Source organism: Arvicanthis niloticus, chromosome X, assembly GCF_011762505.2.
Source record: "Arvicanthis niloticus isolate mArvNil1 chromosome X, mArvNil1.pat.X, whole genome shotgun sequence".
Lineage (NCBI taxonomy): Eukaryota > Metazoa > Chordata > Mammalia > Rodentia > Muridae > Arvicanthis > Arvicanthis niloticus.
In genome coordinates this window covers 85,857,262-85,883,351 of record NC_047679.1, presented here as the reverse complement: position 1 = coordinate 85,883,351, position 26,090 = coordinate 85,857,262, and the positions used below count along the sequence as shown (strand labels likewise).

At 36.9% G+C, this 26,090-nt stretch overlaps 1 pseudogene; it reads right to left on the bottom strand.

Annotated features, from left to right (window-relative positions):
- Positions 1 to 23,477: 23,477 nt before the first annotated feature.
- On the bottom strand, positions 23,478 to 24,635 carry LOC117694636 (peptidyl-prolyl cis-trans isomerase D pseudogene; annotated as a pseudogene).
- Between the last annotated feature and the right edge of the window lie 1,455 nt (positions 24,636 to 26,090).

Here is a 26,090-nt window from a genome sequence, read left to right as displayed (position 1 = left end):
CATTGTTCTTATTCTTAAGAATTTGTGTCATAGATGCCATGTCGAAGTGAGAGTAGTCAGGATAGATTAGCATCTGAGATCTCCTTTAGACCTAACACAGGCTAAGAAGGTTTTGTAAAGCATGCCATTGGGACTGCAAAGAAAGCCAAAACTGTCAATGCATCTTTCTAAGATGATTTATTAAGCCATAAAAAAATCTTTTCCTCTAATGTAGCAAATTTCAGGTGCTTTCTCTAACACATTTTCATTTAGTTACTGAATCGGGGGATGTTTCACGTTTCTGAGGCAATGATGAAAATATTGTCTCTGAGAAAGAGTTTGCAGTTTCCAGTTGCTATAGAAAACTTCCACCAGACATCACATAATATACTTCTGGTTTCTATGACAACTGGACTATGCTATCCTAATGTGGGAGGATAAATATTTAAACTGAATATTTACAGACAATAAATGTGTGACACTTGCACAAATAATATCATCTCAGGGTGTACCTTCAGCAGAATGTGTTTGTATATGAAGGTGGAGATGAAGACGGAGGATTTGATGGCAAATATAGGTCCTGATTAGTGCTTGTGGGAGAAGGCAGGCAGTCCCTACTGAGAGGAAACTGAAATGGCTAAGTCACCACTTACTCTAGTTTCTTTCTTGTTTCAGTGTCCTCAGATGACATCTGTAATGGAAGGGCTCTCCAATCTCAGATTCCACAAAGCAGAAGTTTGAAAAAATTTTAAACTATGAACTCCTGCCTCAAAACCCCTTTTGCGATACCTGTAAAAATGCATCATTGCTTAAACTACATCCACATATATTAAGAAAAATTGGGGAAAGTAAATCGTGAGCCCTTGAACTCTGAAATAAATTGTGAAGTGACAAGGAAAAAGGAAATATTAATTTCTTTGTCTTCTGGCCTTCCAAGAACCATTTCAACATTTCTGAGATATCGGAACACCACTTTAAACATTGTTGGTCTACAGGAAAACTTTTGATTTATTATACCAGTAATTAAAATCTATGAATGCCATTCCATGCTACAATACCCATAAACCATAAGCTTCCCAATAAAGCTTCTAGTTTTAGTGATTTATATTTGTTTGTAATTTTTGTTGAAATGGCAGACATTCTTCCTATTCATTAATCAGGTTTCAAAGGAAAGGCAGAATATTTAAAGTATAGTTAACACTGAGGACATGTATGTCAAGGCATCATTAGCAGATTTCATAATTCTGTGACTACCAGGGTGTACACATATAAACCTAGGTAGTCTAGCCTACTGCATATATCTGCATGTAATATGTGTTTGTATATATCTGGATGCATTACAGTGTACAACTTTAACCACAGGAGATTAAGTCAAGCACTAGAGAAAATATCAATACCAACATCTGAGGTAAATATGAACATATATGAGGCAGAGATTACCATAGTATGATACATTATTTGATGCTAAAAACCACTTTTTGGTTCACAGAATGAGTATAGCATAAGGATTAAAACTACAAAACAATGATTTTTTTCAAATAATAACTATCATTTATTATCATTATCTGGTTGCACTCACTGTCTTTAATTATGTATGCTGTAACATGTACCTACAATGGAGAATTTGTTTATATTAGCATCACCAGTAATGTGTGAATACTGTATTGTGCTACAGTAGCTGGCATTGTGCTAGTATTAGAGTTGGTTTTTCAACTGTCATGATCATTTGGGACTAGTATTACACGTATGGCCATCTGTTCACTGAAACATGTTATATGGCTCATGACTGTAGTTATTGATTAATTTGTAGGAAATATGTTTTAGTGAACAGTAACACACACACATACACACACACACACACACAAATATATGTATATATGTTATAATAGAGATCATTGGGGGCATGTTTTCAAAAATGAAATTTGGCTCTGCAATCCTTCATATATATATATATATATATATATATATATATATATATATATATATATCTTAGCTTCTCATTCCTCACTATGCTCTGTGACATTTAAACTTGGTCCCTGTAATAGGGAATAATCAGTCCTGGTTGGTATACCTATAAACGTACATACCAAAATGTCAGTGACCATCTGTAATGGGATCTGATGCCTTCTTCTGGCATGCAGGTATACAAGCAGACACTGCAGTCACCTACATTAAATAAATAAATCTAAAAAGAAAGAAAGAAAAGAAAAGACAGAGAGAAAGAAAAGAAAGGCCTCTTTAAAACTGAAGAAAGGAGTCTAGTATTGCTGTCCTCTGAGAGGCTCCACCCAGCAGCTGACTCAGACAGTCAACAATGGATGGAGCTTGGGGACTCTCATGGAAGAATAGGAGGAAGGATTGCAGGCCCAGAAGGGGATAGAAACTCCACAGGAAGACCAACAGAGTCAACTAACCTGGGCCCTTGGGGCTCTCAGAGACTGAATCACCAACCAAAGAACATATATAGAACTAGTCCTTATGGCACATGTGTAGTAATATTCAGCTTGGTTTTTATATGAGTCCTGAACAACTGGAATGGAGGTTGTCCCAAAAGCTGTTGCCTGTCTGTGGTATGTGTTCTAGCTGGACTGCTTTGACTAGCTTGAGTGGGAGTGGATGCATCTAGCCTCACAGAGACTTAATGTGTCAGGGTTGGGGGTGAATACCCAGGGGGGCCTCCACCTGCTCAGAGGAGAAGGGGAGGGGAATGGGGGAAAGATTGTGGTCAGTGAGCAGGATGTAAAGTGAATTAAGAAAGAAAGAGAGAGAGAGAGAGAGAGAGAGAGAGAGAGAGAGAGAGAGAGAGAGAAGTTCACTGGGATTGTTTAAATTGCTAACTCAATACTAAACTGCTAAGATTTTCTTTTCCTCCATAATTCAATTTTGTAAGACAGAAGTATCAAGAATTTTACATACTTGGTCCAGGCTATCCAGTTTCTTGACTTGCAGTTCTTCATACTAGTCTGTGAGTCTTTTGTATTTCTTCGTTATTTCTTCTAATGCCTCCTTTGTGACCTCTGACTTTACTCATCCAACCTTTCACTCTAACCAAATTTATATTTTTAAAAAACAAATCTGAATTTTGTTGACATTTTCTAGGTTTCTTGTAGTCTCTAATCCCTTTTTGTTCTGATCTTTATTGTTTCCACTCTTTTTTCTAACCTTGGTCTTACTTGGTTCATTTCTAAGTGTTTGAGGTATAAATTAGGTTACATATCGACATTGTTAATTTTTGTATAAGCATTTATAGCTATGTTTTGGTGATATTTCATGTGTTCTGGTTCCCATTGCTGTGCCTTGTTTCCCTTAAGATTATCTCCTGTTCCATCAGTGTTTTTAAAAATGAAAGACTTCGTTTACACGGCTGAATATTATTCCATTGTATATATGTGTCACATTTTTTGTATTCGTTCACCAGTTGACGGACACAAGTTCTGTCATTTAATGATGGCATTCATTTATTTGTGTCTACGTGCATGTGTGTGCAGGTGCATACCCCTTTGCGAACACAGAGGGAAGAAGAGTGCAATGAATCTTTAAAGCCTCAGATATAGGCATTTTGTAGGATGCTGTGCTTGCTTTGTGGATGTTGTCATTCAAACCTCATTTGTGTAGCAAGCATTCCTAACCACAGAACAATCTCTCCAGATCACTTCTTTTTAACATAATTTTTTATGTATCTACTACATATCTGTCCTTTTTGAGTTACCATGCCAGCTGCGTGAAATAAATTGCAATATTAAATTGATACCTGTAATCTCACCCCCAAATTCTATAGTTTTATTTTTTTCCTCTCACTTGTGTTTTAGGGTTTTGGAGCTTGTGCTGATTAGTTTGGGTCAACTTGACACAAGTTATAGTCATCTGAGAAGAGGGAACATCAATTGGAGGATTGCTTCCCTCAGATTGGCCTAAGTGCATGACTTTGAGGGCATTTTTTGACTGAATGATATGAAAGGGCCCTGCCCATTATGGGTGTTGCCACCTCTAGGCAAATGGCTCTATGCTGTATAAGAAATCAAGTCTTGGAGAACAAGCCAGTAAGTAGCATTTCTCCCTGATCCCTTCTTTAGTTCTTACTTTGGTTTCCTTTGTTGGTAGATTATAACCTATATGCCAAAACAAACACTTTCCTCTCCATTTGGTTTTGGTGATGGTTTTTATCACAGTCACAGAGAAGCAAACTCGATTCTTTTATCAGGCAGGAATATTGGCTGTGCTCCACAGGTCAGTACAGTTTCTGGTCAAGATTCACAGTCAGTTGACCATGACCATGACAGACATAACCCTCAATTGGTTGAGATTGAGAGCTGAGATCTAAAAAAAAATGTAGGGACACATACTGGGATCCCTCATGGTACAGGTATTTTAGACCTTGATCTATAATTAACTGGGGGTCAATGACTGTGTTTCTACTTGGGCTTGGGTAAAGATCATTAATCACATGAAGTTATAGGATACATTTTATGGCAAGACTGAACTTTAACTTAGGTTATCTGAACAGGAAGTGATGTAAATTTGGCTATCACAGCTGGAGGAGTTTGCTGGTCTGGTTCCTGGGTTGGACGAGGCCAATGGCTACACTCCTCAGCTTGTAGGGGTTACTGGTTTGGCTACATGACAGTGCATGGCTGTAAGCCAATCTCCACAGACGGGCAGGGTTACCATTCAGTCTCTGTGATAAGCTGAAGATATATGATATGTTTCCTAGTCAAGTGATGTCTCTAGCCCATCTGTCTACTCCTACGGGGACTGGACTCTGAACTTGACAGAGATATTGTACACTCTTTGGTCAGGTAGGCTGGAGGCTATGTGTTTCACTTAGGAGATGCCTTTGGCTTGATTCCCTTTCAAGCAAAGACATATAATGGGGTTTTGTAGCTTAGCAACACGAGTGACCAGGGACTCAGTCTACATAGAACTGCTGTTAACTATGTTTCTTAGACTGTTGGAACAAATTACTGATTCAACTCCTTGGTGAAGTAGAATTATTTGTTAGGCTATCTATCAGCAGGAAAATTTCTGTGAGCCCCACCTCTCCTCTTTGTTTCTAGTTATGCCCAGTGACTTAACTCTACAGAGATACACAGTGCTCTCCAATGGGCAATATATCCTTTTGTGTTTGCTTCCTTTCACAGAGCATGTTTTTAAACACCCATTGCTGGGTGAATTGGGATTTTTTTATTTTTATTCCTAAATTTCATGTTTGATGAATAATGTGGATATAACATAAGATATCTATTCACTTATTAATTGATTAACATTTTGGCCATTTCCATTTTGGGCTATGAGAATATGTTGTATATGTGTTGTATACATTTTCTTTTGTTTATATATCTAAGGGGATAATTCATGAATTATAAAATAAATCCACTTTTTATATTTTATAATGTAGATGTCAAGCATGCAATAACTATCCTACTATAGTGCATCCTGAAAAACAGTAGAATAATTAGACTGGACATTTAAGTTTATGCTGCTGCTTCTCTAAATCAGTTTTCATTGTAGTTACAAGCATACTCTAGTCTGGACTTCCTATGTTCTGCACATTTATCTTATCTATTCCCTTTGTCTCACAACTCAGCAGAACTTCTTATCTGTAGATGAACTATATTTATATCACAAATTTAGTTTGATTTTGTTCATTTCTGTGCATTGATAAGCTTTTCATGGTGGTGGCATAAATCAGAGGCATATAAAAGCACTTTGACATTTTAGTTTAAATTGCTATATTTTATCACCCATATAATATGCCAAAACTAATGCTATAAAAGACAAGGGGATCATAGCCAAGTCACTCCAGGCAACTGGAAAGATGCATATCTCCACCAGCCAACTGCCTAGCTGTCTAACAACACACACAGATTTTAATGAACCCAGTCACAATCAAAAAACGTCTTCAACTAAATTTAACCAAACTGCACACCTGCAAGTTCATATTCTAAAGGTCTGTAATATATTTTCTTATGCCATTTCTAAAATATAAAATGCAAAGCTAACTTGATGTATCTTCAGATAGGATGCTAGAAATGGGTTCTTTGGGGTAATATAAAAGGTTAAGAAAACAAATTTTCATTAGGCATAAAGAAGACCTCCCAAGCTCATCACATTGTACATATAAATTTAGAGAGAGTAAAAAAGCAGCATCAAATAGTAAGTACAAAGGGATCAATAAGTAGAATATATTATTACACTGTGGCCTGATTAGATTCCTTTGGAGAAAATTGGAATCATTTCAGTTCTCATGGAATCCATAAATAAATGGCCAGGATGGCCAACTACCATCCTTGGTCACTATACTAAGAAATAAAGTCAATCATTTTCTTAATGGAGAATGGTGTTTTAGCCTTTATTTATCATCGAGAAAATACAGTTTTAAAAGTAGCTTTTTTCCCTATTTGAGCTGTCTAGTCAGATAAATATTCAGAGGGATGAGGTTTTTTTTTTCTGTTTTTGCTGCTTTTATCAACATGGCCACATTGGGAAAGACAAAGAGATCCAGCAACTCTTTGAAGTCCACCTTTGGGGTCTTGACATGAAGGTTTAAATAGAAAGCGGGGATCCTGCTTATCTACAAGAGCATTTTGAATTCTGTACTTATGAGCTATCTCAAATAGAATGTTAAAAATATCTCAAATAGTACAAAATTAAAAATACAAATTACCAAAAGTTTAAGGCTGTAACTGCAGTTCTCAGAAGGAAGACCATAGGAAAAGGTGTGTATAGTTTAAAAAAAAAATGGAGCTGGGCAGTGGTGGCGCACACCTTTAATCCCGGCACTTGGGAGGCAGAGGCAGGTGGATTTCTGAGTTCGAGGCCAGCCTGGTCTACAGAGTGAGTTCCAGGACAGCCAGAGCTACACAGAGAAACCCTGTCTCGAAACACACACACACACACACACACACACACACACACACACACACACACACAAAAAAAGCCAGATGTCTTAGTTCTCTTTCCTATTGCAATGATAAACTATCTTGACAAAGTAATGAGGAATGAAGTGATTATTTTAGTTCATAGTTTCAAAAACCACAGTAGCCAGAGCTTCAGGCAGCTGGTCATACCTGCATTGAAGAATCAGAAAGTGACAAATTTATTGTTCAGGTCACTTTCTCCTTTTTATAGAGTTCAAGATCTCATTCCAGGGGATGTTGCCACCCACGATAGGAGGATTTTCTCATTTCAATTAACCCAGATAATCTCTCATAGGAACACCTAGCAACTTCTCTCCCAGATAATTCATTGTTCATTCTTGGTTCCCATGTCAAATTTAGATGTTATATGACTCTTGATTCTCTTCTATTGATCTGCATGTATTTTTGTGTCATCAGGCTGAGGTTTTTCTCCTCAATAAATGATACTGAAAAAACAATATAAACAGGAGCCATAATATGGGCTATGTTAGGTGCATACTAGCTCGCAGATAGATAAAAGCAATTAAGCTCTGTATTGGTGTATTACCAACAAGTTCACTTAGCTGTCATGAAATGTTACACAGGCTTAAAAAGGAGACAATATCGTTTTCAGAAGCACAGATGAACTAGAGATCAGTATAAGTTTAAAAAGCCAAATATCAAAAAAATGTTGCATTGATATCACTTGCTATGGACTCTGTTAAGGAATATATAAAATAGTATGGAATATTAATCACAAGCACCCATGTAGGGCCTAGGACATGTAACTCAAAAGGTGCAAAGCCGTAGGTATGGAATGTATGGATAAATCTAGTATCCTAATGTACTATATTATGATTATAGTTAATAACACCTATTTGTATAGTAGCAATTTGCTGAGTGTATTTCCGATATTCTTCCTCAAAGGTGACTATACGACAATACATGTTATCTTGCTTGATAGTATAGCCACTTTTTCTAAGAAAATGTGCTTCACAATTAATTTTAATTTTTTTTTATTTTAGTGTGTGTGCCTGTGTGGGTATATGTACAAAAATGTGGGTGCCTGTGGCGGCCAGGAGAGGGCATCAGATTCCTTAGAGATACAGTTACGGGAAGTTGTGAGCTACCTGACATGAATGCTGAGAACTGAATTCTATTTTTCTGTAAGAACAACAAGGACTCTTAATAGCTGAGCTATTTCTCCAGCCCCAAATACAATATTTTTATTGCATGTGTGTGAATGAATGTATGTGCACATGTGTGCACACATACATGCATGTACATAGCAGTGTGTGCCACAGGGCACATTTAGAGGTCAGACAACAGCCTCGGGTGTCATTCCTTACCTTCTACGTTGTTTGAGGCAGGGGCTCTCTATTGTTTGCTGCTGTGTATTGCGGAGTAAATGACCCACTAGCTCTCAGCATTCTGTTGTCTTCATATTTCATCTCCCCATAGGACTGGTGGTATCACAGCCATGAATTACTGCAGCTAAATTTCATATAGGTTCTGGGAAACAAAAAACTTGCATAGTATAATATAATATATTATATGTATAATATATTATATAATATTTATTATATTATATAATATAGATAATATATATTATATATATACTTGCATAGCAAACATGTTAGCCACTGAGCACTTTAACAACACACCCTGTCCCAAAATTTTCTATATCTCAGATATATGCAATGAAAAGTGGAAACAGAATATTTTTATGTATCATAAATGACATTATTTTATAATTTGTCTTCTCTTCCTGGATTTAGTCATTTAAATTTTTCCTTTCTACTGCTTTTTTTTTCTTACCTCTAGTCTATTTGTAAAAACAGCCTAGGACACTGATCATCTGCAAATAGTGTGTGGGTAGGTGTGTCCCAGCAGTCCATCTGTCTTCATGTTGGCAGGAGCCTTTTCTATGGGGCCTTCACAGGGGCCTGGGCACCTTTAGTAGCCTGGGCTGGAGCTTTGGCCTCTGCCTTGGTTTGAACCTTGGGCTTTGGTTGGCAGAGCCTATGACCCTTGGCCATGTAGCTTCGAATCCGCTTCCCAAGCTTGGGGTGAGCAATGAAAGCCAGGCGGCTGAGTTTGCAGCTGGGGCCCTTTGGCATCTTGGGCTTGATGGCCTGAGGCTTCACAAGGGCCTTGATGGCCTCTGTGCGTGCACTCACTGCCTTGTTGGCCTGCATCTTCTTCAGGCCTTTCTTGTTGTGCTTCTTGGCAAAGAGTATGCTCCTCAGGAACTTGGGGTCAACTCCCTTAAGAGATTCATATCTTTGTGAATGGGTTGCTTGATGCCATTTCTGTGTCAATTGGGGGACTGTTGGTGTGTGGTGTTTGGACTTGGCCATGTCTGCAGGTAAGCCGCGGCTTCCGCAGCACCTGGGACCGGAAGAGAAATATCTCTTTTCTACTCCTATGGAGGATTTTTTTGTACATCTTTTTAATATCTTCTCTATATCCCATATTCCAATGATTATTTAATCATTTGCCTATGGAAGGACCTTGACTATGTCTGATTTTGTGTTGAGACACAGTAATAAATAGTGAACACCACGGTTTCCAGATATTTTCTCATAGACATATCTAACATTTTGCTCTTTATAATAAAGGAATGTTAATGACTGATAATATTTTTATGTATTTGTTTGTCTCACCTAGAAGTTGTTAACAATGAAGTTTTTATATCTATGATGTCAGGAAAGCATCTTTGCACTTTGATACAAAACACCATCCACAAATTGACTGAATTGTACACAATGGCTGGTATGGGACAAACTGAGTAAGTGCTCTTAGAAATGCCCCATAGAAGAGGACCCAGACAAAACCATACTTATCATTATTGGGCAAGGATACCCTGCATAGTTGCAATGACACATACTGAAGGGTATGTATGAGGTATAATGTATCAGATGAAAGAAATTTCAGTGAAATAGTTTAGACACATTACTAAAGAAATTGGTGAACAACAAGTCAGTAAAGAACAAAGAGAAGGAACATAAATGAATACCTACACTTCATACAAAAATAGTTTAAAATGGTCAATTTTCAACCAAAAATATGAGACATTAAAATGAATAGATAAAAGTTAAATTTACAATAAAAGTAAAGTAAAGTCTTGTTGCACTTAATGGGCAAGACATTTAAGAAACTTATTTATTTATTTATTTTAAGTATGTTCAAAAAATGAAAAGGCAATTTCAAAGGAGGGTCAACATCTCACAAATACCAAATGCTAATAAAGTGAAAGCATGATGAAGGACCTTATGGTGATTCTGCAGTTGAAAGGTATAAAAATCAAAATAGAACCTTGATAAAAATAGACTCAAAACTTAGAGTTAAATTCAAAAGATTGAACACCAGATAAAGAAAAATAAAGGATTTGAAATAATAGACCTAACAATAAGTAGTAATCATTTTGAAGAACAGTAAGGAAAAAGGATGAAGAACAATAAGCAGAGCTTTATAGGAATTAGAGACACCTACAAACACACTAATGAGATTCATTGAGGTTCATGCAGAACAAAATAAGAAATAATGCCTGAAAATGACTCATTTAATGAAAAATACTAGTACCAAAACTCAACAAATGGCAGGTAAGAAAAACACAAGGAAATTAGTACTCTGGTGTATCAAGTTCAAAAGACTAAAAGCCCAATAAAGAAAAAGTTGCAAGCATGAGAGAAAAAGTGATATGACATGTATAAAATGGACACAATATGATTCATAAGTATGTTCTTTTCTGTACTAGAGATTAAACTCAGAGCCTCATGCACTGTAGGGAATTTCTTTACCACTGCCTACAAACCCAGTTTAATAAGCTAATTTTCCTCCCCCCTCCCCCCGCCCCAGACAGGGTTTCTATGCATAGCTGTGGAGCAGGCTAGCTTCAAACTCAGAGATCTGCCTTTCCCTGCCTCCTAAGTACTGGGATTAAAGGTGTGCACCAACATGGCCCAGCTAAACTATTCCTTATTAAAAATCAATGTTGAAAAGGTTAAAACAAAGGACAAAACCAGATTTATGAATAACCGTCTTTTATGGGTATATACATAACCACGTGTATGCACAGGTGTGTGTGTATATATGAGGAGATCAGAGGTTAACCTCAAATGTCATTCCTCAGGAACTATCCAGTAAGATTTTTTTCAAGCAGGATCTCTCACTGTGACCCATGGAACATCAATCATGTTAGGTAGACTGGTCAGCAAGATTTAGAGATCTCTCTATCTCCAGAGTTCTCCAGTTAGAAACTATGGTGATTTGAATGAGAATGTCTCTCATAGGCTCAATATGTTTGAATACTTGGTCCAGAGTTGGCGGAACTGCTTGGGAAGAATTAAGAGGCATGGCCTTGTTGGAGGATGTCTGTCGTTGGGATGAGGCATTCAAAAGACTAGTGCCATTCCCAGTATTCTTTCTGATTCCTGTTTGTGAATCATGAAGTAAGCTTTCAGCTGCTCCTCCAGCACTATGTCATGACTATTTGCCAACAAGATCTCTTTTATGATGGCAATAGACTCTCGTCTTTCTGTAAATATAAGCCCCAAATAAACCCTTCCTTCTATAAGTTGTCTTGGTCATGGTGTTTTATCGTAGCAATAGAAAAGTAACTAAGACAGATTTTGATACCAGGGAGTGGGCTAATGCTGGGACAGTGCTGACTGTGTGGGTTTTGCAAAGCATGTGGAAGGAAGGCTTTGGAACTTTGTGCTAGAAGAGCAGTCAGATGTTGTAAACAGAGCTTAGCAGGCCATCCTAGTAGGAGCTTGGAAGATAGTAATGCCAAAAGTTACATAAACAGTGGATATTCCGGGCCTCTCCGAGTCCCTTTTCGCCCGCGAAAGAGACACGTGAGGCAGTGTTCGGTTGGTTACTACAACGAGGCTTTATTCTTGTATCAGCAGAAGCAGAAGACGCCAAGCCCAGGAAAGGCACTGCTATATGTACCCTAGAGTGGTGTGTTCACTTCTGATTGGCTGTTCACTCATTACCCCATATTACACCCCGGGATGGGCAGTGACTTTGGCGTGCTTTTGCCTTTTGCACCTGCGTAGTTAGTTGTTTACTTGTGGGAGCACAGGATGCCTGCGCCATCTTGTAATGGCAAATGTTGTCACGCTCACTGCGGCTCCTAACAAGTGGATGCCCACCCAGCTCAAGAGGTTTTAGAGGAGAACAATATTAGCAAGTGAGCTATTTTTGTGATATTTTGGGGAAGAATGTGGCTGCCTTCTGCTCTTTCCCTAATAACTTGCTTGAGCCTGAATTTTAAAACAGTGGACTAATTTCTTTAGTGAGGGAGATTCCAAAACAGCCTAATATTGACTCAGTCATATGCTGATTAGTAATTACTCTTCTTTATGACCAATACACAAAAGAACTACAAGAAACTAAGGAAAGCTGAAAGCAGGAGAAATATTCTTCTCTAAGGATAGGCTGCCTAAACTGGTTATCCAATACCAAATGATCAAGCATGAAAAAAAGCAAGTGGGACAAAAATAAAAAATGTATGGTTTGAAAAGGAAAAGAATATCAAAAAAATTGATATTGGGACCAAGGCTTGTGTTGAATTGAATTAAAAGTAATGGTGCCCTGGACAAATCTCTCCAGGCTAAGCTTCCCACTTGAGAAAAGAAAAGGTCTAAGGAGTATTGTGCTCCTAAAAAGCAACAACCAACAAAAGCTGCTGCAAATGTGATTATATGGGATCAGGGTTCACCCCCCAAGTAAGTAGTTGAACTTGATAGTATTGAACTTGTGGCTTTGGCTTTCCAGCCTCAAAAGATACACAAGCAAAGGGGTTGTGGAACATTTCTTCCTGGTTAAGAGAAGCCAGTGAGGCCAGACGATGTGCAGCAAGTCAGGTCCTACATGAAGGCCCCGAGAGACCATTGTATGAGGCTATAAAACTAAAGTTTGGGTTGTGTTGGAGACTCCAAGATGTTAGAGGTCCAAGATCCATGGGATATCTGCCAATGAGAGCTATACATAGGATTTGGAACCAGTCCAGGAGAGTGATGTGTGCTGCAGGCATAAAAGCTAGAAGGGCAGAACCATCAAGTCCTTTGACATCAGACATAGAGCTATAGAATTACCACTTATTTTTATACCCATAGATAAGTGTGGATCTCACTTCTCATCAAAGAACTTCTTTGTCTTTGCAACAGATAGAGACAATGACAGAAAACCACAACTGGTCAATTGAAGAGAACATCATAGAAGAGTAGGTGGAAAGATTGTAAGAGTCAAAGGACCAGGAAATCTGGGTACGGTCATGTCTATTAGAAATGGCAGTAAAGCTTAGCCTATGATGCCTCAACAATGGCTGCCTAAAAAAGAGCTGAACAAATACAACAACAAGAGACACGCTGGCATGGAAGGAGAGAATCCCATGCCCCTCCAATACACAAAAGACCTACAGGAAACCAAGAAATGCTGAAAACAGAAGAGATATTCTTCTCTAAGGATAGGCCCCTTAACTGGTTAAACAATACCAAATGGTCACGCCTAAAAGTATGTATGTATGTATGTAACACTAAAAAGACTGAGAAAGTTGTGTTTATATATTTAGGCATGTGTGTATGTGTGTGAACAAAAATAACAATTAAAAACAAAGCATGAATTTGAGAGGAAAAAGACAGGGTTAGTTGAAGGGAGGGAAAGTATTTTTTAAAATAGGAAAACCAAGTAAACCAGGTTATAAGGTGTCATGTAGGTTTTAGAACTCAAATATGGTCCTCTTGAAGAGAAGCCAGTGTTCTTAACTGCTGAGCCATCTCTCTGTCCTCCCCCCCCCCAAAAAAATTTATGTTCACCAAAAATATCTGTTCATTAATGTTTATGACACCATCATTCATAACATCACAAAGGAGGAATAAAATGTCTATCAATCAAAGACAAAATAGCAGGAAGTTTAGATTATTCAAATATGTAAAAAATGAGTTGCAATACTGACTTATTCTACAGCATGGAAGAAACTTGAAAACTTATTGAATGGAAGAAATTAACCAGAAAAGACTATAACTATATGATGACATTTTAGAAATTATAGAGACTGGGCATATGTACAAAGATTGAACATTGGTTACTGGTTGATTAAAATTTAGAAGAGACATGAGGGATAGGGAGTGACTGTCACATTTGTAACCTGGCTAGCTTACAAATAAATGAGACTCACACTATGGTTGTTTTATTTGGCTTTGGCAATTACTGGAGGTCACCCCTAATCTACTCTTCTAACTTAAAAGAATAAATTTTAATCTATTCTAATAATATTTTTATCAAATATAATAAACTAAATAATGATGTTTTCTATATACACATATTAAAATCACACACATATAATTTCCATATATACATGTCTTTCCACATATATTTCATGATACACATAATTTGGGGCTAGGTCAAATCTTTCATATAATTAAACATGCATTTTACTAGTCATTATTTAAAATATTTTATATTATTGTATTAGTTTATGTGTATGAGTGTTTTTCCTGCTTTGTATGACTGTGTACTATGTGTGTACCTGGTGCCCACAGAGGCCAAAAGAAGTCATTGGATCCCCAGAAACTGGAATTACAGGCAGTTTTGAGCTGCCATGTAGGTGCTGGGAACTGAACCCAAATTCTCTGAAAGAGCAGCTAGTTCTCTTAACTGCTGAGGCATCTTTACAGCTCTTATGCATGTATTTTATTCACTGAAGTTCACAGAAATGGGAGTTCTATCTCCAAAAATACAGAAAATTATCTCTGAGTTTTTATTTCAAAACATTACCTTTGAATTAACTGTAATTGCACATGACTTGGGAACAGGTGCTGACTGTAATTTAGGGCATTAAGAGTAGAGATTGAAATTAGCAGTTCTGAAAAAAAACAGGTCAGGCTCCTAAGCTGAGTTCCTGAGGAAAGGGACAGTATCAAGAAGGTGTGGTGGCAGCACAATAGTTTTGGATTGGCATTTTCTCTAACTATAAAGGCATGTACCTCTTGTGATCTTTTTTGTCCTGGTTTGTTTTTATGCTAAGTCTCACTATAGTCCATAAAGACCAGGTTCGCATCATAATCTAGAAAGGCCTGGTGTCAAACACACTGTCCTGCCTCCTATGTCTCTCTAGTGCTTTTCTACAGACATGAACAACTAAACGTGGTGATCTGATCCCACTGTTCTTTTAAGTGGGAAGGAAATTGAAATAATTCAGAGTGGATAAATGAAGTTTTTAATTGAGGATAACTTGCAAACAGACAGGAGTAGGCTGAACAGATTTTTAACCTTGTTGTCTGTATTTCACTGCTGCAAATTAATTTTACTACAAGGCATTTTTAATCAGAAAAGTTAATTAATATCTAAAAGTATGCAGACCACATCCATTTAATGTGGTCCACACAAAATGATATAAACATACAGGTCGATAGAAGAATATTTAAATTTGTTGTTGTATTCTAAATAAAAGTGTTCTCAAAAGAATATATGTGTTAACAGAATGAATATTTGTGTGTATATGTTAACATTTATGACTGATGGTGATAAGAATTTCTTTTTTATTTTAGTTATTTTCATGATCATTCTTAAACTTTCCAAGAAATTGAACTCAAATGGCATGGGGTTTTTTTTGTCAGCCCCTCCCTTCCACAAATATATAGTTGTGACATATATATATATATATATGTGTGTGTGTGTATATATATATATATATATATATATATATATATATGCACATACATAACACATATCCACATCGTGCACTGTAGAGCTTTTCTGTTAGTTGAAGTTACAGTTTTCAGGAGATAGAAATTTCTGTCAGGAGACATCACAAAGATAAAAAAAAAAATTTCCATTGTCTCAGAACGGAGAAAAATACTACATTATTTTAATTGAACAAACTATGAAAAAGCATGTGATATCATTTCCACATTCATATTCATATCCAATGGAATATAAATGGAGCTATTAACAAGGAGATTGAATTATATATACTGACAGCAAAGATGTCACGTAATACTAGAAAGGCAAATTGTAGAATGGCATACACTAATGATCCCATCTGTGGAGGAAAACACACACTGAGTTTGATGCCATTTAGCTACATAGCCACATTCTTTGGTCTTTAGGTAAGTTTAGTGGTAATTGGAAGAGTTAAGGGAGCAAACCTAAGTGTAGATTGAATGGTAGAGACAGCACCCATGACAGCACCATGGCAGACCCAAAGTGTTCTCTCTAAAGGCCCTCGTTCCCTATTGTGTGATCATGAACAAGTGAGTAATATTGCCCGGTTCCCAGCCCCTTGGCCCATAGTGTCCTTTGTTATTTTCTGCTTCTCAGACAATTGAGTTAAATGACAGGTGGCTTGGCACATTTGAATGGGAATCTATTTACCGTTCGCCATTTCATTTAACTGATTATTCAATAACGTGGCTTTATTTGCTTTCTCACTGAAGTTTGAGAGCTCTATCTATCACTTTAGTCTTTCCCATGTGTATGTTTCCCTGTGTGTCGGTGTGTGATAAAATTCAAGCAATAATAGTCACCTATAACTTCAGTGTGAAATGAAATTCATCCAGGGCCTTATCTACAGTTCTTTATCAATGACTTGGGCTTCTTTGGCCCTATCTTCCAACCTTCCTATTTCTTCATGATATGATCTGTTGAAAAAAATTATGCTAGTATCAGTTTTGAAATGGCTGTAGATGTATAAACTGTTTTAACATATGAAAGATTTGATTTGCCAATGTTGACAATCTTATTTCAGTATATTTGCATTTATGACTTTATGTTTATTTTTCCAGATGAATGGCAGGCTCAAATTCATCTCCTGATAGAGTCTAGGATACAGAACACATTGTTCAAATTTTTTCTATTGTAGAGATTTTTTTTTCCTCTCCTAATATTACCAGGTAAATTTGTTTGACTACTTACCTTCATTCTTTCTCCTAGCTCATTGCATGTGCATCTCGTTGCTTAGTTTGTCTTTTCCTAACCTTTTGGAACTCATCCTTACTAAAGCTGTTTCAATTCGACCAAAATTGTTAGGTTTCCCACCCACATATACCTTGAGACTATCTTGAGCACATGATCTCCACATGTGCCTCGTATAAGAGACAAACAGATTCATAAGTTTTCTAACTTTGTTTCCTTTTTAAAATTTCATCTTCTAACATCACTGACACTTCACAATTACAATTAGACATTCATAAATGTATATATAGCACTTTAAGATCTGTATGCATTTTTGGATATGACTTAAGATTCTTTCTACTCTAAAGCAATATTGAAGGGAGATTTTCTATACAGAAAAAAGATACTAACCTTGTTAACCAGATGCAAATGTTTTTTTCTATAATGATCTACATTCACTGTTTTGTCTTATAAATGGAAAATGATAAAAGAGTCAAGAACTAATAAGAACTATTAAACTCCAACATTAGAAATCAAGGAGCTGGGTGTAAGTAGCTAGGTTAGTAGTTTCAACCATGTCTGTGAATGAATTTGTACTTCCTGGTGCTATAGTAGACTGACATCAACCAGAAGATCTTGTTTCTATGACAACTAAGACCATTTGTTCTAGGGAGACTTTATCTTTATGAGGAAGCAGAAACATTTAACAGGGTTATTCACAGACAATCTGTGTGGGATTCTAACATTAACACCAAGTCTATCATTACCGACCATGTGTTAAGGGGAGGACAGTATGTTTAAGCATAAGTGGGCTTAATTTCACCTGTTGTGTGAAATTATGACAATTCATGCTGAGGGGACTAGTGGCTAAGTCATCAACCTTTACTTCCTCTTCCTAGTTTCTGTGTCCTAAAATAACAAGTGTAGTGGGAAGGCCATATGGCAAGTGAGCTTTTCTATGTGGAGGTTTGCAAACATTCTTAATCATCCACCCCTGTGTAAGAAAGTTTATTTAAAGATAACTTCAAAAGCTGCATCTATATTTATTACAGACACATAGCCCTCACAATGATATATTTAACTTTATTGCAATAACTATTTTATATGGAGTTGTCTCTATTTATATATTCGTAGGAGGGAAATACTGAACTTGAGAATCATATATATATATATATATGTATATATATATACATATATCTGATATTAGGCTAGGGATGTAGTATATGGTGGTCTAAAAATTTTTCTCATCTATATGTAAACACATATATAAACATATATACACACATATATAAATTAAAATTATGATTTTTTTATGGCTAAGGGAACAGATTGTTGATTTCTTCCCCTTAACCCACACTCCATTTCAGAAACAGCTGTTCTGAAGAATATATTTGATGTAATGACCGGTATCTAAGTCTGAAAATGGCAACCTTAGCATAAAAATAAATCCCTAATTATATACCTGATCTGTTTCACTCTGTTTTGGGCAATGGATATTGCCATATTTATTTCTGTTTTATTAATCACATTTTAAAAGTATGGAAATTTTATAATATTTAAACTTGGATAAATTAAAGTACAGGATAGAAGAGAGAGAACAGTGGCCATTAAAATTTATTTTTGGCTTACACACACCTTTACAAATTACTGAGTCAAGTGCTAATATGACTGTTTCTCAAAGAAAATGTGTAGAGCTAATCAAAGCTTCTAATCAGATGACTTAAGGCTGATTATCTTGATAGACATGACGTAATCAATAGAAACCTTCAAAACATTTTAGCATTTCTCAAGTCAAATTTCAATGAAAAATTAAGTTGGAAAACTTTCCCTTCATTATAGCTTGGTGACAATTTCATCATCCCATGTCCATGATAGCATATGATCCTTCATTTCTGCCTGCCTGCCTCACAGATTTTTGAATTTATTTAGCTGACCCTCATATATTCCAGTCCATCTTCTTGTAATAAATCCTCTTTTCTGCCCTTCCTGCTCCCTATTCTTCCTCTTCTTCCTCCTCTTCCTCTTCTTCCTCCTCATCCTCCCTGAACCTTTGTCTATCATATTGGTTTTCTTTATTATTTGAATAAACTTACTGAAAGTAACAGATGAAGACAGAAAATCTGAAATAGAGAGAAGCAAATTGCTGCAATGTTCCAATTCTTACATCGCTCCAGTGCCGTACTAAAAGAACTCCAACTAGGCAGGGATATGTAGATTCCACCCTACTCCATAAATATGAAGGACTATTATTACTCTACTTGACTGCAGTTCTGAAAGAATATTCCTCTGAGAAACTTCTATATCACCTGAATAATTCTCCTTCTTCAAATGTAAGAGTCCCAGTTCTGCAGGAGTTCTCTTCTCTGAACTGTTTTGGGTGTTATCACTAGTTGGATAGCTTCCTTTTACCAAAATTTGGAAACAAGTTTTACCAAACATTCCAGTGGTTTTCAAGTCCTTTAATGTAGCAGTTTTTATTTTTTGAACGTTTACTTTAACCAATATACCTATTTGGGCTCTATTTAAATGTATCCTGTGGGGGTCTTTTTCAACTATTTGTTCTAATGTAGCAATTATTCCACAATGTGCCTTAGTTTTTTCCCATTAATTTTATTTCTTTTATATACCAATTGAAGCATCCCCTCCCTCTTTTCCTTCTAGTCCCTCCCTCTCACATTACTTTTTCCTATGTTCCCTACCTTTCTCCTCAGGGAAGAGGGATACCTCCTATGGATATAAACCTGCCTTGGCATACCAAGTTGTAGTAGGACTAGGTGTATCTTCTTCTATTGAGGCTAGACAAGGACATCCATTTAGGGGAAAGGAATCAAAACAGAGTAAGAGACAGCCCCTGCTCCTGATTTTAGAGGCCCCAGATGAGGACCAAGCTGCATATCTGTTAAATATATGTAGAGGTACTAGTTCCATCCAATGCACACTCTCTAGTTTGTGGTTCAGTCTCTGTGAGCCACAATGTGTACAGTTTAGTTGATTCTGTAGGTCTTCTCCTGATGTCCTAGACCCCTCTGGTTCACTCATATCTCCCATTCTTCCACAAGACTCCTCGAGCTCTGCCTGATATTTGTCTGTGGGTATTTGCATCTGTTTCCATCTGCTACTGGATGAAGCCTCTCAGGATACAGTTACACTAGGTTCCTGTCTTCAAGTATAGAAGAACATCATCAATAAGTGTCAGGGGTGGACTCCTTTTCTCTCATGGCATAGGTCTCAAGCTGGACAAGTCATTGATTGGCCATTCCTTCAATTTCTGTTCCCTCTTTATCCCTGAACCTCTTATAGGCAGGGAAATTGTGGGCTGAAGTTTTTGTGCCTTGATTGGTATCCCCATGCCTCCATTGGAAGTTTTGACTAGTTACAGGAAGTGACTGTTTCATGTTCCATATCCCCTATTGCTATGAGTCTTAGTTAGGGTCACCCTCATAGATTCCTGGGAGTTTCCATTGACCTAGATTTCTAATGTGTCCCACAAATCACCCCCTTCACCCACTGATTACAGTTCTCTATCCCGCCATAATCTGCACACTTAATCCCTCTCCCATCCAGTTTTCTTCCCCCATCTACCTGCTTAGACTATTTTATTTCTCCTTCTGAAGATCCTCCCTTGGGCCCTCCTTGTTAATTAGCTTCTTTGGGTTGCAGCATGGTTATCTTGTACTTTAAGGCTAATATCCAATTAGTATGTACCAATGAGTACATACCATGTTTGTCTTTCTGGGTCTGGGTTACCTCATTCAGGAAGATCTTTTCTAGTTCCATCCATTTGCCTGCAAATTTCATGATGTCCTTGCTTTTAATACCTGAGCAGTTATATGTGAGGAGCCGCATTTGCCATTAAAAGATGGTGCAGGCTTCTGCTTCCTGGTTCTTCACGGAAGCTTTACTTGAGAATGCGCCTGCGCATGGCGCGAAAACCGAGTATGACAATTGGATGAAAGATTTGAGCCAATGAGGGATCTGCACGTCTCCCAAAGCTCTATTTAAGCAGCGGGCTTTCTGAGCTCGGAGTCCTTCCCCTTTTCTCCATCTTGAAGAGCTGTTCAATAAATGCTGTCAGAAGAATCCTGAGTGTGGCGTTCTCCTTATCGGCGAGGCTGTGCGCTACAGTTATAATGTGTTTCTGTATTACATGCCTTCTGCTTAATGTTTGCAGCATATGATGGATCTATGATTGGATATCTTTTGATAGACTATTTTCCTATTATTTTCAATAGTGATTTTAGTCACTCTCATTGGCCAACTTTATCGGATCTAAAGTCACCTGGAATATGGGCTAAGTGTTGCCTAAATTAGTTGAGCTGAGGTAGGAAGACTTACCTACTGTTTTCAGTGTTAGCCCCAGAGCTGCAAATCCGTACTGTAGAAGAACACTAGCTGAACATAAGCCTTCATCATTCTCTGCTCCCTTGATGCAGATAAAATATGGCTGACTATTGCTGGTTGGACTCCACTACCATGATGGGCTATAACACTGAAATATGAGACAAAATAAGTCCCTTCCCCTTCTCCCTTATGTTGCTTTGGTCAGAGCTTTCAACATAATAGAAAAATTTGTTTTTGACAGCCCTTTTATGCCTTGTGGGTTCACAATTACCCATTTCTTAGCTAGTCTCTGAAGCCTGTCCTATCTCTTTCTTTTATATCTCACATAGTTGTTATTCTTTTTGTAACATGGAGCTCTTCCATCCAGGATGGCATCACACTTGCAGTGTAGCCAAAGCTGGCCTTGAACTCCTGATTCACCTACCTTTCTCTGCTTCACAAGTTCTAGGATTACAGGCCCATTCCACTGTGCCTGGAACTCTATTTTGTTTCTAAAGACTTAGATACATATTCTACAATCAGCTACTTTAAAGTATATAACACTTTGGAATTTAGTATAAGTGCAGCATTGTGAAGATACTATCACTGTAATTTGAGAAAATTTCCTTTATTATCATTTCATTTTTACTGGGTTTGTCATTATATGCTAGACAAGAGCTCTGCCACTGTGCTGTACCGTAAGACTCTACAACTATTTTTAGTCTAGATCAAATATTTGTGGATGTCCCCTCTATAGCCACCTCTAGCCTTATAGTAATCAATTCTCTATCTTTATGAATTTGTTTCTTTTGAATGCTTTACATATATTTCGTATATATTTTTATATATTTCATATATAAAAATATTTGGTATTTTTATAAATTGTTTTGTTCACTTACCATGCTTTCCCCCTCCAGTTCTTCTATGTTGTAACATGTACCAGTCCTTTATTCTTTTGCACTGCATGCCAGTGTTCCTTTGTATGTATTAATTATACTTTATCATCCATTTATCAGTTGTGGATGTTTGTGATGTTTCCAATTTGGGACTTAAATTAAAAGTGGTTACATTTTCATTCCTTCACATATTTTCACGTGAAAATATGATTATTACTCCAGAATATGTTGAGTAGTTTATTTTGAGGTTGAGGATAGTTCAATATGTAACTTTCTTTTGAGGGTCTCTCAAAGAGTTTTCCATTTTCCAGGTTCTGAAATCTCATCTGCATACTCTGAGGCTGGCATTTTCTTTATATCTTTATTTTTAATTTTTTTACTTTTTAATACAGCAGCATGCACAATGAATATCTACAATGAAATCTTTCTCTTCTCCCTCCTTCCTTTCTCCCTCTCGCTCCAGCCCTGCTCATTCTGGCCCAAAGGGTTTTATTTATTTGTTATATGTAACTACACTGTAGCTGTCTTCAGACACCCATAAGATGGCATCAGATCTCATTATGGATGGTTGTGAGCCACCGTGGTTGCTGGGATTTGAACTCATGACCTCTGGAGGAGCAGTCAGTTCTCTTAACCACTGAGCCATCTCACCAGCCCTCTTTACAACTGTCTTAATATGTGGCATTGTCTACTTTTAAATTATTCTTAGTCTAGTAGCTGTGAATGATCAGTTAATGGTGGTCTAATAATGGTGATTATATGCTATTGTGCAAGGCACCCATACTTCCTCTCTGAAAAAATATTTTGAATATTTAATATTTTGAATAAGTATTTTGGCTATTCAAAATTAGCTCATGTTTGTAATGCTTAAGCTTTTATTTTATATTTATTATGATGGTTATAAATGAAATTAACAGACTAAGTAAATAAAAGCAACTGAATATGAAACAAACACAAGAAAGAAAATAAATATTAGAGTGTGAATAAACGAAATAGATAATAAAAACAAGAGTAATGATCAGTGAGTGTAAACCTGATTGGAAAATTTAACAAAACTGAAAATTCATTTGCTATACTGACCAGGAAAAAAGACATACAGTGAAGATTCAAAGGAGCCATATCATGAATAAGAACAGGTTGTTTTCACAATAAAAGAGAATTTTTCTAAAAGAAATGACAAGTTATATGACTTGGGAAATTTTCTAGCAATTAAATTCTAAATATAACTTGGTACAAAGCAGAAAATCTGGGGAAAACCCTTATAATATAAAGTGAGAAACTGAATCAATGATCTAAAAATATCTATAAAGACAGCTCTTTTTTGTATTTTGCAACACTTTCTTAAGAAGGAACCTATGTCAGCACTGCCATGTAAACAATGACAAAGATCAAGAGAAACACATCAGGGATCATGTAGACAGTAATATACATTGTCCTTTTTATAATCAATGTACAATAGTTAAGGAGAGTTTAATTCTTATTAAGCAAACATTTTTGCATACCCGGCCTTCTCTTTATCTTTCTGTGCCTTTATCATTTGTTTGACTTTAAGCAATTCTGCCTGGATAGCTTTATCTCCTGGGGCTGTCTCCTGTGCCTTCTTAAGATCAGCCAATGTTTGATCATATACTTTAATCCTTGCCATCCTTGCGCTTTTCGGTATAGTGCTTTAGTATTCTAAGGGTCCATTTCAAGAGCCTCCAAGCAACTGTCAATTGCCCCCTGCCAATTTGACATCTTCAATTTACAAGCACCAATATTCAGCACACAACTTAAGGCTACAGGTTGCAGTCTGGGTGTATCTTCTTTCTCATTAACAGCCTTTGAACTATCCACGTACCTAGAAAACCTTCCCATATTTTTTAATAGCCATCTCCCAGTTCTGAGACTTGAAAAAAGTATTTCCAATGTTTTTTAAGTCTTCAGATATTAATAAAATTTTATCTACATCTTTTAAATCTATATCTGCATCCTCAGGGAAATCTGGATGACTGTCACCAGAGCCATCTCTGGGGAATATTCCCCAGTCATCCCCTTCTTTCAATTCTCCACATTCTGCAATGACACAGAGTTTGGCAGGTTTTTCACCATTCACTTCTACATTTTCAAGCATCCTTGCCACACCGAGTCCTTTTATTACTTGACCAAATACCACATGTTTCCCATCCAAATGAGGAGTTGGAACTGTTGTGATAAAGAACTGAGAACCATTCGTATTGGGGCTTGCTTGCCATGCTCAGCAAACCTTCTTGATCATGCTTTATAATGAAAATTTCCATCTTCAAATTTTTCACCATAAATACTTTCTCCACCTGTCCCATTCTGATTTGAGAAGTCTCCACCCTGAATCATAAATTTCTTAATAATTTGGTGGAAAGGGCATCCTTTAAAATGGAGAGGTTTCCCAGCTGTGGCTCCAGTTCCTTTTTCTCCTGTACACAATGCACAAAAATTTTCTGCAGTTTTGGGAAAAATATCTACAAACAATTCTAAAACCATTCGTCCAACTTGTTCCCCGCCGATGTCCATGTCAAAGAAGACTCTCGGGTTCTTGGAATTGGAGGGCTTGGCTGCTGGGGATGGGTGGGACATCTTCACTGCAGACGCTGAAAGCAGGACAGGAGCACCTCGTGTGCGAGAGGGGCTCCGACAGCTTAGCTCTTAATAGCTGGTATGTGCTAATATTTTTAAAATAAAAAATATTTTTAAAAAATTTGTAAAATCCAAAATGAAGGATTTGCTAGTCCCTCAACCTACTGACCTTAATACTTGCATGTAATTTAAACAGTATAAAGGCAAAAAAGGAGGATGAGGAATGCGATAGGGGATTAATGGGTGGGGGGATGGGGAAGCGGGATGGCATCGGAAATGTAAATAAATAAAATATCGAATAAAAAATAAAACAATATAATAAAAAGCTTTTTTAAAACCACCTCCTTGTTAAACTGACCCATATGATGATATAGAACCATACATTGACTGTCCCTCCAGTTATTCAGATTTCAAAAGGGAATGAGTCTCACAGCTGGCCTTTCTGCTCCCAGGATAGTCATGGATTAATCTATTTTGTAAGGATGGATCCACAATTGATTGACTGGGTGTCTCAGCATCATCCTTTAGTATTCATGCTGTCTTGCAGTTGAGTGGGAAACAGAAAAAAATTGCTTTAACAGGCTCATAGCCATGAGTGTCTCTGGCTTCCTTCTTACAGACTATGGTAAGATGCAATTACCAATGGTCTTTGTTATTCAGTTTTAATTTTCATTTTAAAAAGCTTGTCTTATAAGAATATATTTACCAAGACATGTACAAGAGCAAGTCAGTCGATGTTATAACATGGAGTGGGGAAGGGTTTCATGAGCCCCCACCTGTAACTGAGGAGCTATTGACAGACAGCTGGCTGCTTCTTGAGGAGGGAGTGAGGAGGAGTTGACGATGAATATGAGCAAGACCCAGTCCTTCTTTAACTTTTTTAACTGATTTGAGATGGTCAGCCTGTGAGTTAAGGGACTATAGCAAATTCATGACTTGGAGTTTATTATAAGGGTGTTCTCTATGTTTTATTTAGAAATAGCTGAGTGGAGTTAACAGGCAACAGTCCAGATTACCTTACATGGATAGCTGGTTTTCAAAACACCAGAAATCCTTAGAATTGACATGACAAACATTTCAGTATTAATGTTCATTTTCATTAGAGACCTGTCTGCTCCGGACAGCTTCCTATGTTAAATTCTAAGAAGAAATTGAGCATCCTTGGAGTTACTCCAGTTGTGGTGAGACAGCCACTAGGCAAGAATTGCCACTTTCCTTCTACAGACAAATTACTGTCCAGAAAAGAAATTCTCAAGGAATTAATAATAATACTATATTCAAAATAAAAAAATTGTAAAATCCAAAATGAAGGAAGCAATTTCAACAAAGACACCTCCCAAAAGGAAAACTACAAATTAAAATATTTTTATGACCATAGACAAAAGCAGTCCCAAAATATGCTAGCCAATCAAATCTAACAACATAGAAAAATAATTAGACATATCCCAAACTTTTATTCCAAGAATACAAGCTTTAACCTCTAGATATCAATCAACTAACA